Source organism: Vombatus ursinus, unplaced genomic scaffold (assembly GCF_900497805.2).
Source record: "Vombatus ursinus unplaced genomic scaffold, bare-nosed wombat genome assembly UNPS02014775.1, whole genome shotgun sequence".
NCBI lineage: Eukaryota > Metazoa > Chordata > Mammalia > Diprotodontia > Vombatidae > Vombatus > Vombatus ursinus.
This window is the reverse complement of record NW_020954553.1, coordinates 17,293,304-17,308,343: the sequence shown is the minus strand read 5'-3', so window position 1 is coordinate 17,308,343 and position 15,040 is coordinate 17,293,304. Positions and strand designations below refer to the sequence as shown.

The 15,040-nt window shown below is 35.3% G+C and overlaps 1 pseudogene; it reads right to left on the bottom strand.

Annotated features, from left to right (window-relative positions):
- Positions 1-6,407: 6,407 nt before the first annotated feature.
- Positions 6,408-7,286, bottom strand: LOC114044791 (annotated as a pseudogene).
- Positions 7,287-15,040: the final 7,754 nt, after the last annotated feature.

Sequence of the window (15,040 nt, the reverse complement as noted above, 5' to 3'; positions counted from 1 at the left end):
TCAAAAAGGAGCTTTAAAATCATACAAGACAGGTAGAAGAAAAATTTGGAAAAGAAATGAGATTAAGACAAGAAAATGGTTAAAAAAGAGTCAGCAGCTTGGAAAAAGAAAATGCTTAAAAAGTAGAATTGGCCAAATGGAGAAGAGATTAAAAAAAATCCACTGGAGAAAACAATTTTTTAGAGAGTACATTTGACCAAATGGAAAAGGAAGTACAAAAGCTAACTGAGGAAACAGCTCCTTAAGGGTTAGAATTGGGCAAGTGGAAACTAATGACTCTATGAGACATCAAGAATCAATCAAACAAATTCAAAAGAATGAAAAAATAGAAGAAAAAAAAACTTCATTGGAAAAACAACTGACCTGGAAAATAAATCTAGGAGAGACAATGTCAGAATCATTGGGCTACCTGAAAGCTGTAATCAAAAGGAGGGCCTGGACAGCATCTTTCAAGAAATTGTTAAGGAAGGGGCAGATAGGTGGCATGGTGGACAGAGCTCTGGCCTCAGAGTCAGGAGGACCTGTGTTCAAATCTGGTCTCAGACACATAATCCTTGCTAACTGTGTGACTCTGGGCAAGTCACTTAACCCTGATTGCCTCACCAAAAAGCAAAAACAAACAAACAAACAAAAAAACAAATTGTCAAGGAAAACTGCTCTGATATCCTGGAACCAGAGGGCAAAATAGGCATTGAAAGAATCCACCAGTCACCTCAGGAAAGAGATCCTAAAATAAAACTCCAATGAACATTATAGCCAAATTTCAGAACTTCCAAATGAAGATAAAAATAACATTATTGGCCAGAAAGAAACAATTCAAGTATCAGGAAGCCATAATCAGGACTTAACATCTGAAATATTAAAGAATTGGAGCTCAAGAACATGATATGCCAGAATGCAAAGGTGCTAGGACTACAACCAAGAATCATAAACCTAGAGAAATTAAGCATAGTACTTTAAGAGAAAAAAAATCATTATTTAATGAAATAGAAGGATTTCAAGCTTTCATAAGAAGACTAGAGTTGAATAAAAATTTTGATATCCAGTATCAAGACCCAAGAAAAGATTAAAAATGGAAAAGGAAAAAGAAAACCTAAAGGATTCAATGGAGCTGAATTGTTTATATCCCTACATGGGAAGATGAAACTTGTAATTCTAAAAATTGTAGTATTAATGGTATAGTTAGAAGGTATATACATAGACAGAGGGTATCAGTATAAGGTTATTTTAAGGAAATGACATAAAAATAAGTAAGAGATGTGAAAGAGGAGTACACTGGATCCAGAAGGAAGGGAGAGATAGAATGGGGTAAATTATTTCACATGAAGAGGTGTGAAAAACCTATTATAGTAAAGGGGAAGATGGGAGGGTGGGCAATGGGTGTCACTTGAACCTTACTCTCATCAATATTGATTCAAAGAGGGAATGATATATGCAATCAGTTGAATATGGAAATCTATCTTACAAAACAGGGAAGAAGAAGGGGAAGAAAATAAGTGAAGCAGGGAGCGAGGGAATGACAGAAGGGAGGGCAGGTCGGGGGAAGTGGTAGATAGATGCAAAATACTGTTCAAGAGGGAAGGGGTCAAAGGAGAGAGAGGACAAACAGAAGGAATAATAGGATGGAGGGAAATATATACTTAGTAATCATAACTGGGAATGGTAATGGGATGAGCTCTCCCATAACATGGAGGCAGATAATAGAGTGGATTAAAAACCAGAATCCTAAAATATGTTGTTTACAAGAAACACACTTGAAGCAGAAACACACACACAGAGTAAAATTAAGGGACTGGAGGAGAATCTATTGTGCTTCAGCTGAAATTTAAAAAAAAACAACAGAGGTAGCAATCTTGATCTCAGACAAAACAAAAGCAAAAACACACCTAATTAAAAGAGATAAGGTAGCAAACTTCATCTTGCTAAAAGGTACCATAGACAATGAAGTAATATCAATGCTAAATATATATGCACCAAGTCATATAGCATCTGAATTCTTACAGGAGAAGGTAAGTGACTTACAGGCTCAAGATTAAACAAGAGATGGAGAGGATGAAATGTAAAACACATAATTTGATTACATTAAATTTAAAAGCTTTTGCACAAACAAAAGTAATGTAACCAAGATTAGAAGGAAAGCAGAAATCTTAGAGATAATATTTACAGCAAGTGTCTCTGATAAAGGCCTCATTTCTCAAATATATAGGGAACTGAATGTATAAGAAAAAAGTCATTTCCCAATTGATAAATGGTCAAAGGATATGAACAGGCAGTTTTGAGATGAAGAAATTAAAAGTATCTATAGTCATTTGAAAAAATGCTCTAAATCACTATTGATTAGAGAAATACAAATCAAAACAACTCTGAAGTACCACATCATACTTATGAGATTAGGCTAATATAAGCAAAAAGGAAAATGATAAATGTTGGAGATGTGGGAAAATTGAAACACCAATGCATTGTTGGTAGAGGTGTGAACTGATCCAACCATTCTGGAGAGCAATTTGGAACTATGCCCAAAGGGCTATAAAAATGCATATGCCTTTTGACCCAGCAATATCACTTTTAGGGCTATATCCCAAAGAGATCACAAAAATAGGAAGTGGACCCACACATAAAAAAATATTTATAGCAGCTCTTTCTTTTATGGTGGCAAAGAATTGAAAATTGATGGGATGTCCATCAATTGGGGAATGACTGAACATCTTGTGATATATGAATGTAATGGTAAGAAATGATGAGTAGGTGGACTTCAGAAAAACCTGGAAAGATTTGTATGGACTGATGCTGAGTGAAGTGAGCAGAACCAGGAGAACATTGTATACAGTAACAGCTATATTGTATGATGGCTAACTTTGATGGACGTAGCTCTTCTCAGCAATACAAGGATCTGAGACATCTCCAAAAAACTTATGATGGAAAATGCTATCCACATCCAGAGAAAGAACTATGGAGTCTGAATGCAGATCGAAGCATATTATTTACTCTTTTTTCCTTCTGTTTTGTGTTGTTTCGTCTTTTTGGTGGTTCTTCCTATTGGTTCTAATTCTTCTTTACAACATTACTAATATGAAAATATGTTTAATAGGAATGTATATGTAGAGCCTATATCAGATTACATTCTGTATTGGGGAGGGAGGAGGGGAAGATGAGGGAGAAAACTTAAAACTCAAAAGCTTATGGAAGTGCAAATTAAAACAACTCTGAGGTACTATTTCATACCTATCAGATGGCTAAAGTGACAAAATTGCTAAATGGTCAAAGGATATAAACAAACAGTTTTCAGATGAAGAAATAAAAACTATGTATGTGCATATGAAGAAGTGATCTAAATCACTTTTGATTAGAGAAATGCAAATTAAAACAACTCTGAGGTACCATATCATACCTATCAGATGGTTAAAGTGACCAAAAAAAATTGGAGAAAATGTGGGAAAATTTGGGACACTAATGCACTGTTGGTGGAGTTGTGAACTGATCCAACCATTGAGGAGAACAATTTGGAACTCTGCCCAAAGGGCAACCAAAAGACATACCCTTTGATCCACTAATACCAATTCTAGGTCTGTATCCCAAAGAGATCATAAAGAGGGGAAAGGACCTACATGTGTATACATATTCAGTAGCAGCCCTTTTGTGGTCGCAAAATATTGGAAATTGAGGGGATGCTCATCAATTGGGAAATGGCTGAACAAGCTGTGATATACAAATGTAGTGGAATACTATTATGTAATAAGACACGATAAAGAGGCAGATTTCAAAAAAACTTGGAAAGACTTGTAAAAACCAATGCAAAGTGAAATGACCAGAACCAGGAAAACATTGTGTACAGTATCAGCAACATTGTATGATGTTCAACTATGAATGACTCAACTCTTCTGAGCAACATAATGGTCCAAGACAGGTACAAAGGACTCAGAAAGGAAAATGCTATCTACATCCCGAGAAAGAACTGATAGATTCTGAATGCAGATCAAAGCATACTTTTTTCACTTACATTCTTTTTTTGTGTTTTTTTTTCTTTTGATCTCTTTCTTCTTTAACAACTGTGACGAATCTGGAAATATGTTATACATCATAGCACAAGTATAACCTACATCAAATTACCTATGTGAGGGGAGGGAAAAGGGATAAAAAGTTGAAACTCAAAATGTTGTAAAAAATGAATGCTAAAATTTGTCAATATGTAATTTTGAAAAAAAAGATACTACTTTAAAAAATCATGTGTACTTGTGCCAGTTAGTCGGTCAACAAGTATTTATTAATGATGGACTATGTGCCCAGAAAAACATAAAGAAAATTATAACCTTGTCCATGCCCTCAAGGAGCTTACATTCTAATAAAGAAGACAACATTCAAAAACAATGAACATAAAAAATATAGGCAGTTTAAATGGAAAGTAATCTCAGAGGAAAGTCACAGGAAGCAAAAGGGATAAAGAAAGCTCTCTCAAGGGGGCAGCTAGGTGGCACAGTGGATAGACCACTGGCCTTGAAGTCAGGAGGACCTGAGTTCAAATCTGGCCTCAGACCAAACACTTAACACGTACTAGCTGTGTGACCTTGGGCAAGTCACTTAACCCTGATTGCATCACAAAACAAAACGAAAAAAAAAAAGAAAGCTCTCTCAAACAAGGAAGAATTTTGGCTTAGACTCCAAAGAAGCCAAGAAGATCAGGAGGCAGAAGTGAAAAGGGAGAGCATTATAGCATTGCAGAGGCAGATGTTTGAGGGATAGCTGGTGAAAGGGTACAAGATCATGAGATAGAATGCCTTGTGTAAGACCAGTATTGCTAATTCATAAAAGGTTTGAAAAAGGGAGATTAACCAGAAACTTTTTCAAATAATCCAGTAGGGTAGGGGATATGTAAGTGGATAGAATGGCATATGTACAAGAGATAAAGTAAAGGTAGAAACTATAAGACTTGGCAACGGATTGGAAATGGGGTTGGGGTGAGTGGCAGTGATGAGTTGAAGATGACAGTGATTTAACAAACGTAGAAAAGAAATGAGTGGTGGTAATTGAAGGTCATGATGAGAACAAAGAATGCAGTCAGTTGTCAATAGTCAGAGAGAAAGATGGAATGATAAAATTTATGATCAGATAAAAGAATTTCAGCGTTTGTGAATTTGTGAGAGGAACATTGATGTTTCAATGATATCAAAATCAAGTGTATCTTTGTGTAGAATTGAAGCAGAGTAGAGGAATCAAGGGAACTTAGTATACTGAGGAACTAGGAAAGCAGGGTGTTTGAGCAGTTATCAATATGTATGTTGAATCTCCTTACTGATAATAAGGGCATGAGTTGGAGGTGAGAGAAAAGTTATGAAGCAGGCACTGAGCTTGTTGAGAAAGTAGTTTCCTGGGGGTGAGAAGATAACAGCTACTGGAACCTCAGAGAAATAGAGATTAATGGTGATGGTGGAGTATGGAGAGTCTGGAAATAGCCATTGGGAGTCTGAACTATGACTATGAGTAAGTTTGGGATAGGAGTAAAAGTAGAAACAGCATTACAAAAAGGACACCCTGGAATCAAGAGGTGGTATAGTAAGAACTAAAAGATGGAGGAAGTGGGGACAGAAAGGTTTAAGATTAAAGCAAGTTTGTGAACTATGAAATAGACATTTCAGAGAGTATAGTGGAAGAGGCAGGTAAATCTGGAGTGTAACTTTTAGGATCTGGTGTTAAGATGAATGGAAAAATGGGCAGGTAAATGGTACAATGGAGAGAGCACCAGCCCAGGATTCAGGAGGACCTGAGTTCAAATCCAGCCTCAGACACATAACATTTAATAGCTATGTGACCCTGGGCAAGTCACTTAACCCCATTGCCTAGACACCCCTCCCCCCCAAAAAGAGGTGGATGGGAAAAAAGAGAGTAGGCAGTAGATCATGGGCAAGGAAGTTTAGACAACAATATCTGGGACTTCAGGATGACTGGGATGTGGAGATAATGGAGGTTTGGAAGGATTAGAATAATTGAGGAATGGGTGCAGGAAGATTACATATGAGTAGAGAAGGGTCTATTGAGGGATGCAGGTGCTTGAACTTCAATGTGTTGGCAATGTTTTCTTTGAAACTCAAAAGAACAGATACACAGCAAGCAGTAGGTGATCATATGGAGTAAAGAATATGGATAGAAGGTAAGAGATGTGAAATTGGGGTGTATCTGAGCTAAGAAAAACTTCCCAAACACAGCAGAAAGGACTAGAATAAATGCAGAGGCAAGAGGCAGAGTCATGGATCTGGATGTGATTCAGGTCGGGGCAAATGATGCAGAGCCAGCTCAAGGAGAAAGAAGATCCAGGTAAAGTTGAGGGACAATGAAAATCATAACTTCTTTATGGGAGGATGCTTCTCAGACAGACTTTAACAAAAGAAAATTAATGTGATATTCCTAGGACAGAGTCAAGATAGAGTTTTTATCTTTCGCCAAAGAGCCAAACAATACTTAGGGATTTGGGAGTCACTTATAATCAGCACAAACGGGCTACAAGCTGGAAAGAATGCAGCCAAGAAGACAGAGGTATGTATCATCCAGAAAGGTGGATGTCTATAATTTATACACAAAGTGAAGATAGAATTAACTGAGTAAGAGGAGACAAACATACTGACAAGTAGCAGGATCATTTGGGTTGCTCTGATTTCCACAGCACCTCTAGATTTATGGTTTTTTCTATGAGTATATTGCACTCTCTGATGGTGTCTGCACAAGATATACATTGTGTAGCTACTGGTCCAGATCATGATTCCTATACACACAATATCAGGAAGGAAGATTATGGATGTAGGTAATGGGTTTGTTGCTGAAGGATGATTTGAAGAAGAACAATAAACTAAATCCTTCATCTCAGAGTAGTTTTTGCTGTTCTTTGGACCTTTCACAGTCATTATAACAATACAATCCATGAGTAGATGGAAGGTCTAACAGAAGAGACACATGGGTAAAATGGACTTTGGGATTCTGGCTTTGAGTTCTGTCCATCTCCCAGGATTGATTATGATTGCTTGGAAGCCACTCAGGATGCAAGTCATACAAAGAGAAAGGCCTCAGGCCACTCACTGAAGGTAAAAGACAAGTTTACATCCTACATCATCTAGGAAATGGTTGAGCCCAACAGCAGTCATTGTCTGAGGAATCCCTCTGTAGAGAAGCACTAAGTTATTGGTAAAATCCAGGTGGTTGAAAAACAAATCTATGGGTCTCAGTCTGGGACCAATGAGAAAGGTCATGGTGTAAAGAACCAGGAGGAAGGAGTTTCCCAGAGCCCCAAGTCCACTCTGAGAGAGAAAGATAGCACCATATCACTAGCACTCATTCTCTTGTTGTTTAAGCAAAGTAAATGGCAGACAGATCCACAATGACCTAGAGAGAAAGATGAGGGATTGATGAGCTCTATTGGGAATACCAAGTAACCTCCACTGTATCCTATGTTTACAGTGTGTTTTCATGCAGTAGAACCTCTTGAGAATGTTTACTTTAGAGAATGACAAACTTTGAGAGTTCGAAGGAACTTCAGTGATTATCTATTCCAACCTAGCCAACAAAGCAATTCCCACTATAGCACACTCCATAGAACAAATGCTGTCTCTCCATACTTTTCTTATCATCTATTTATGGAGTTGATTACTCATACTCAAGAGAAATAATATTACATTTGTCCCTATTGACTTCTTTCTTATTAAATCCAGCCCTGTGTTCTAGTCTGTCAAAAATCTTTTTGATCGCAACTCTGTCATCCAGTGTGTTGGCTATTTGTTCCAATTTGGTATCACCTACAAATTAGATAAGCAATCTATCTATGTATTAATTCAAGTCACTAATATTTGTATATTTGTGGCAATTCATTAGAGATTTTATGTGAATTTGACATTTAAGCATTCATAATTACTCTGATTAAAGTCAAGTAGCTAGTTTGAATCCATCTGATTATATCATAATCTAAGTGATATCTTTCCATTTCACCATAAGAATAATGTCTCACAACACAGAATTGTTTAAATTCTTGTTTTTCTAATCAAGAGTGATCTAGAGCATTTTTTTTCATGTAATTATAGGTAGCTTTAATTTCTTCACTTGAAAACTTCCTGTTCATATCCTTTAACCATTGATCAATTTGGGAATGGCCCTTATTTCTTTAATTCTCTATATATTTAAGAAAATGAGGCCTTTATCAAAGAAACTTGCTGTGAACATTTTCATATTATTTCATTACCTATATCTACTACCAAAATGCAGTTTCTCTGGTGATCTCTTTTAATTAGTTCTGGTTTTGCTTTGTCTTTGTGTTAGATCATAATTGTTATCCTTGTCTTTTTTATCTGAGCTGAAACATCATAGATTCTGCTCCATCCCCTTATTTAAAATCTCTTTGTATATTTCTGTTTCAAGCGTGTTTCCTGTAAACAATATATGCTGGGATTCTGGTTTCGAATCCATTCTACTATCCTCTTCTGTTTTTAGATGAGTTGAGTCTATTTATATTAACAGTTATGGCTACTAACACCATATTTTGTTCAATCCTATTTTTTTTCTGTTCATCCCTCTCTCTGTTTTTACTCTATCCCTCCTCATAAGTCAGTTTTGCTTCTGACAACTGCCTCCCTTATTCTGCCCTCCCTTTTATCACCTTCATGCTTTTTCTGATCCCCCTTTCCTTCTACTTTCCTGTTTGGTTTCAGTTACAACTGAGAGTGTAAATATATTTTTCCTTCTTTGAACCCATTCTGATGAGAATGAAGTTCAAGTATTTTCTACCACATCCCCATTTTCCCACTCACTGTAAAAATTCTTCCTAACTCATCTCTTTTATGTGAGATAATTTACCCAATTCTTCCTCATTCCCATTTTCTTCCACTGTATTCCTCTTTCTTGCCCATACATTTTTAAAAGATCATTCCAACATGATTGACTCACACTCATGCCTTCTTTTCTAGGAAGATTCTTTCTAACCGCCCTAATAACAATCAAATTCTTAACAGTTACACGTGCCATGTTCCTATATGGAAATGCAAACAATGCGAAATTACTAAATCCTGTTTGATTTCTCTTTCATGTTTACTTTTTTATGCTTCTCTTGAGTATTTTGTTTGAGTTCAAATTTGCTACTCAGCTTGGGTCTTTTCATTGGGAATGATTGAAAGTCCTCTATTTCATTAAATATTCCTTTTGCCCCTGAAGGATTATACTTAATTTGCTGGGTGGGTTATTCTTGGTTATAATCCTGTTTCCTTTGCCTTCAGAATACCAGAATTCCAAGCCTTACCCTCCTTTAATGTGGAAGTTGTTACATTTTATGTGGCCTTGACATAATATTTAAATGGTTGCTATCTAGCTGTTTATAATATTTTTTTCTTGACTTGAGAGCTTTGGAAATTGGCTTTAATAATCTTGGAAGTTTTTATTTGGGGATTTCTTTCAGGAGGTGGATTCTTTCAATTACTATTTTACCATCTAGTTCTAGGGTATCAGTGCAATTTCCCTTGATAATTTCTTGAAAGATGCTGTCCAGGCTCTTTTTTATTTTGATCATGGATTTCAGGTAGATCAATAATTCTTAAATTATCTCTCCTGGATCTATATTCCAGGTCAGTTGTTTTTGCAATGAAGTATTTTACATTTTCTTCTATTTTTCCCATTCTTTTGATTTTGTTTGACTGATTCTTGATGTCTTATAGAGTCATTAGCTTCCACTTGTCCAATTCTAATTTGTAAGGAATTATTTCCTTCAGTTATTTGTATACCTTCTTTTCCATTTGGCCAATTCTACTTTTAAAGGAGTTGTTTTCGTCAGTGTTTTTTTATTTTTTATTTGACCAATTCTATTTTTTTGTGCTTCCTTTTCCAAGTTGTTAGCTCCAAACACTTTGATTCTTTAATGGAGAAACTGCTAAATTTTTTGTTATAATGACTGTGGCTCACAATATTCAAATTGTTTCTTTTTGGCTGCTTGCAGTATTTTCTCCTTCACATGGGAGCTCTGGTATTTGGCTATAATATTCCTGGGAGTTGTCATTTTGGGATGTCTTTCAGGAGGGGATCAGTGGATTCTTTCAATTTCTATCTTACCCTCTGGTTCTAGAGTATTAGGGCAGTTTTCCTTGATAATTTTTTGAAAGATATGTAGGTTCGTTTTTTGATCATGGTTTTCAGGTAGTCCAATAATTCTTAAATTATCTCTCCTGGATGTATTTCCAGGTCATCTGTTTTTCCAAATGAATATTTCATATTTCTTCTATTTTTTCATTCTTTTGATTTGGTTTGGTTGTTTCTTGATGTCTCATGGAGTCATTATCTTCTGCTTACCCAATACTAATTTTTAAGGAATTATTTCTTCAGTGAGCTTTTATACCTCTTTTTTCATTTGGCCAATTCTACTTTTTAAAAAGTTCTTTTCAGTGAATTTTAGTATATCTTTTTCAATTTGACCAATTCTTTTAAGGATTTTTTTTCTTCAGTGAATTTATATATATATATTTCCATTTGTTCAGTTCTGCTTTTCAAGGCATTCTTTTCTTCATTGGATTTTTGTGCTCTTTTTACCATTTGGTTTATTGCATTTTAAGGTACTGTTTTCTTCAGTTTTTTTTTGTGTGTCTCCTTTACTGAGGTGTTCACTTTTTTCATGATATTCTTTCATCACCCTCATCTCTTTTCCCAATTTTTCTTCTACATCTATTACTTGATTTTTAAAAATCCTTTTTGAGGTCTTCCATGGCTTGGGGCCAATTCATGTTTTTCTTTGAGGCTTTGGATGTGGGAATTTTTGACTTTGTTGTCTTCTTCTGAGAGAAGGGCTTCAGAAGAGAAAACCAGATTTGGAAAATGAACAGCAAGTTAGAAAAAGTTTTCTTAGGAATACAAATTAAAACATAGGAATGAAGAACTCACAGTGAGGGTTTCAGTGTACAATATAAGGATTAATAAGAATGAATTTGCATATATTTTTACTAATCTTATCAAAAGTTATTCAAAATGAAAACAAAGGAGGGAAAATATTACATATTCATGTCTACAAAGTAAAAAGATATAGAAAGAAGACACAATATTGGAATAAATCACAGTGGAGATGCTCAGAAACTTGAAGGAGACAGAATACAAAATAGGATTCAGCAACAAAATACAGGACCTCAGAAGCCTATATGTATATGAAAATAGCTGGGTAAGAAGCCAATGGGATGGCTAATTCACTGTTTGAGTTCTAAAAAAGAACATGGCATTTAGAGAGGCTCTTAAGGCCCAGAAGAGGGAAAATAATGTCCTTCAGATAATGATTAAAAACCAAATAGAATACCTTGTGCAAACTATATAGTGAGGAACTTGATTTTATTTCCAATCAAAATGCTTTGGTATATTATTGCCCCCTAGAAATAGAAGTGATTTTAAAAAAAGGCAAGATGGGTTTGTTAAGAATAGGATTTTCCAAGCTAAGCTTAATTCCTTTTTGGATAACTTTACCAGAATGATAGATCAGGACAATATTACAAACAGAACTGATCTAAATTTTAGAAATCCAAGTGAAATTATCTAATGCTACTTTGGTGAAGATGAAGGAGAGTAGAGATATAGGTGTAGGATGGATTAAGAATTCTTTGAAGGTCCAGACTCAAATAATAAACTCAGGGGAGTACGTAAAACATGACTTTGTGTTATTTTAGTGTTGTCTGAGAGAAAAGCTTTGAGGACTATTTTTTTTTTAACCAGAGAGCACACCTAGAGCTATGGATATACATTGTAAAGAAAAGTTTTAGACTTGGTATGATGAAAAAACTTTACAAAAATTAGAGCTAGCCCAAAGTGGAATGAACTGCCTAGTACAGTAATAGGTTCCCTCACATTAAAAGTTTTCACACAGAACTTGAATGACCAATTGCCAAGAAAGATATGGACTGTTTTTTGATTTTAAAGTTATATGATTCTATGAATTTGTGCTGTTACAAAGATATACAGGTTAGCTGTATAGAATACTAGCAACGCTATAAGAGGTAAAGCAGCAGAGTTGTGAATACTGCCAAGATCTTCTAATCCTAGATAGAATATGGAAAATAAAATCAAAGGAGTTGTCTGGATAAATTATATGCCAATAAAACTGACAATCTAAGGGAAATACTGAATATTCAAAAATTTATAAATTACCTAGATTAAAAGAAGAGTAAATAGTGCTTAAATAATCCCATCTCAGAAAAAGAAATTGGACAAGTTTTAAAGGAGTTCCCTAAGGAAAAATTATCAGGACCAGAAGTATTTCTAAGTGAATTATATAAAACATTAAAAAAAATTAATTCCAGTATATAAGCTATTTGAAAAAAATTGGTAAAGAAATGTTCCTACTGGGAGAGGATTCTGGGAAGATGGTGGAGTAGGTCAGAAAATTCCAAGCTCTCAAGATTTTTCTCCCATGAAAGAGATAAAATAGCGCCTCTGGGCAAACATTGAGTGGGTAAAAATAAATGAGAAGGGGCAGAACAGGGCCCCTCTTGGGACAATTGGAGATCTAAAGAAAAAACTTAGGTTTGGTCCCTGTGAAAAGTAAACACATGCTGTCTAGGGACCCCACAAGCAACAAACGCCAAGACTTGGGGTTAGCTGGGTTGGGAAGCTGCCTCAGCCCCAGCCACTGGAACTTTTACCCCTGGGACAGTGAAGGGGTTTGGGCATCTGTGCTGGGGAAAATAAAGGGGAATTTCTGCTGACAAGAAACCACCCAGCTGTGGTGGGGAGACGCAGCCAGGGAGAAAAGGAACCAGCATAGACTCTGTGAGTGCAGAAGCAATGGAGAGGGGATGCTACTGGCTGTGGGCACTTACAGGAGGCTAGAGGTCTTGGTTTGGGTTCAAGGTCAGAGAAAAGAACTGAAATAGGATCTGAGGCCAGAGGCACCATCCCCCATACCCTAAAACTAGAGGTGATTACAAAAATTAAATTACTACTCAAAAAAATGTACAGGCAAAGGAAAAGAATCTAACAATAGAGTTACTATTGGAATAGAGAAGACAGCGTTCATCTTCAGAGGAGGATACTGAAGCAAAAAAATCCTTTTCTACCCCAAAGAGGAATGTCAAATGGTCACTTGCCCAAAAAGAATTAATAGGAAAACTTTAAAAAGGCTTAAAATCAAATGAGAGAGATTGAGGAAAAACTAAAAAAAAAAAATAAAAACAATACAAGAAAAACAAGAAGATTATGAAAAGAAAGTCAACCTATCAGAAAAGGAGATCCAGAATCTTAAGGAAGAAAATGATTCCTTGAAAATCAGAATTGGGCAAGGAGAAGCCAGCAAAGTTACTAGAGATCAAGAAATAATAGAAAATATATAAAGAATGAAAAAATAGAAGAGAATATAAAACATCTAATAAGAAACTGATCTGGAGAAAAAATCAAGAAGAGAAAACATAAGAGTAATCAGACTACCTGAAAGTTATGATCAAAAGAATCTTGATACAATAATAGAAGAAATAGTTGAAGAAATTGTCCTGAAGCATCAGAACAAGAGGAGAAAGTAGAAATAGAAAAAATCCACTGATCATGACCTGAAAGATATTCTATAAGGAAAACCCACAGGAATATTATAAACCCTCACATAAAATATTCTGACCAATAAGAGAAAAACAACTTACTTATGGAGGTTCCACAATTAGAATCACACAAGACCTAGCAGTGACAATGCTAAATGACGGCAATTCTTGGAACACTATATATCGAAGAGAAAAAAAAAAACTAGGGTTCTGGCCAACAATGCCATACCCAACAAAGCTAAGCATAATTCTCAATGCATAAAATGGACATTTTTAATCAATTGTCAGACTTTCAGGACTTTAAAAAAAAACACCTGAACTTAATTGAAGATTTGACATAGAAGAGCCAAGAGAAACATAAGGCACATACCAAAGACCAATTAAAAGAGACTCAATAAAGACAGACTATTTACCTTTTATGTATGTAAACCGTAAAATGTGTGTTTAGGTTTGTTATTAGTAATTGGGTTTTTCACGAGAAAGATTAGGGTAGACCTGAGCATGATATAACTTCAAAAAGTAAAACCATTAAGAAACAACTAAATGGAGTAATTATACAAATGAGGTGCAAGAGGAAGCACCAGTACAGAGGAATTAGATGAGGGAGGAGGGCTGGTAGTTCTGGAAACCTGCTTTCATTGGGAATGTGTTAAAGAGTGAGCAATAGACATATATGTGGAAGAGTATGAAAGTCTTCTAAATTTAGAAAGAAATTAAACACTTAGAGGATAGGGAGGGCAGAGAGGATGGGGAGGGATCTTTAGAGGGAAGGGTGAGGGAATAGGTCAAATGGGCATATAAAATGCTGTTTAGATTTATGGGTATGGAAGGATAAGGGAGGGATTCTGGGGGTGTAGGCTGAGTAATAGGAATGCAAAGTAGAGCACTCAGGAGGGATAGGAAATAAGAGATACAAACTACAAACATGAAAACAAAGATTAGGAGTAGAGTCTCTTAGGGAAAGTAGTATATATTTATATATGTGTATGCATATGTATATATATGCACGTATTATATATATGCATATATATATATGTATATATATATCTCCTTAATTGTAGCTTAGTGGGGAGAGGGGAAGAAAGGGAGAAAAAGAACAAAGTAAAAAGTATACAGCAGAGAACAAAAGAAAACCTACAAGGATGCAAAGACAGCTTTCAACACAATGCATAGAATTTAATCTATAGACTTTCTTGAAATGGAAATTTATTGCTATGTATTTTGAATCCTATCTTACATTCTGCTGTGCACATGACATGTTTTTTCTTTTCTTATTTTATATTTAAGTTTTAGTATTTAAGTTTATATGTTTTTTCTATTCTTATAACGTATTTAAGTTTTAGTATTCAAGTTTGAAAAAAATAAAGTGCTTTGCAAACCTTGAAAAAAATGTTCCTACCAAATTCTTTTTATGGCAAAAATATGGTTTTGGCAAAAACAGAGAAAAAAAACTGTAGACCAAATTCCCTAATGAATATTGATATAAGAATTTTAAATAAAATATTAGATTATAGCAATATATCACA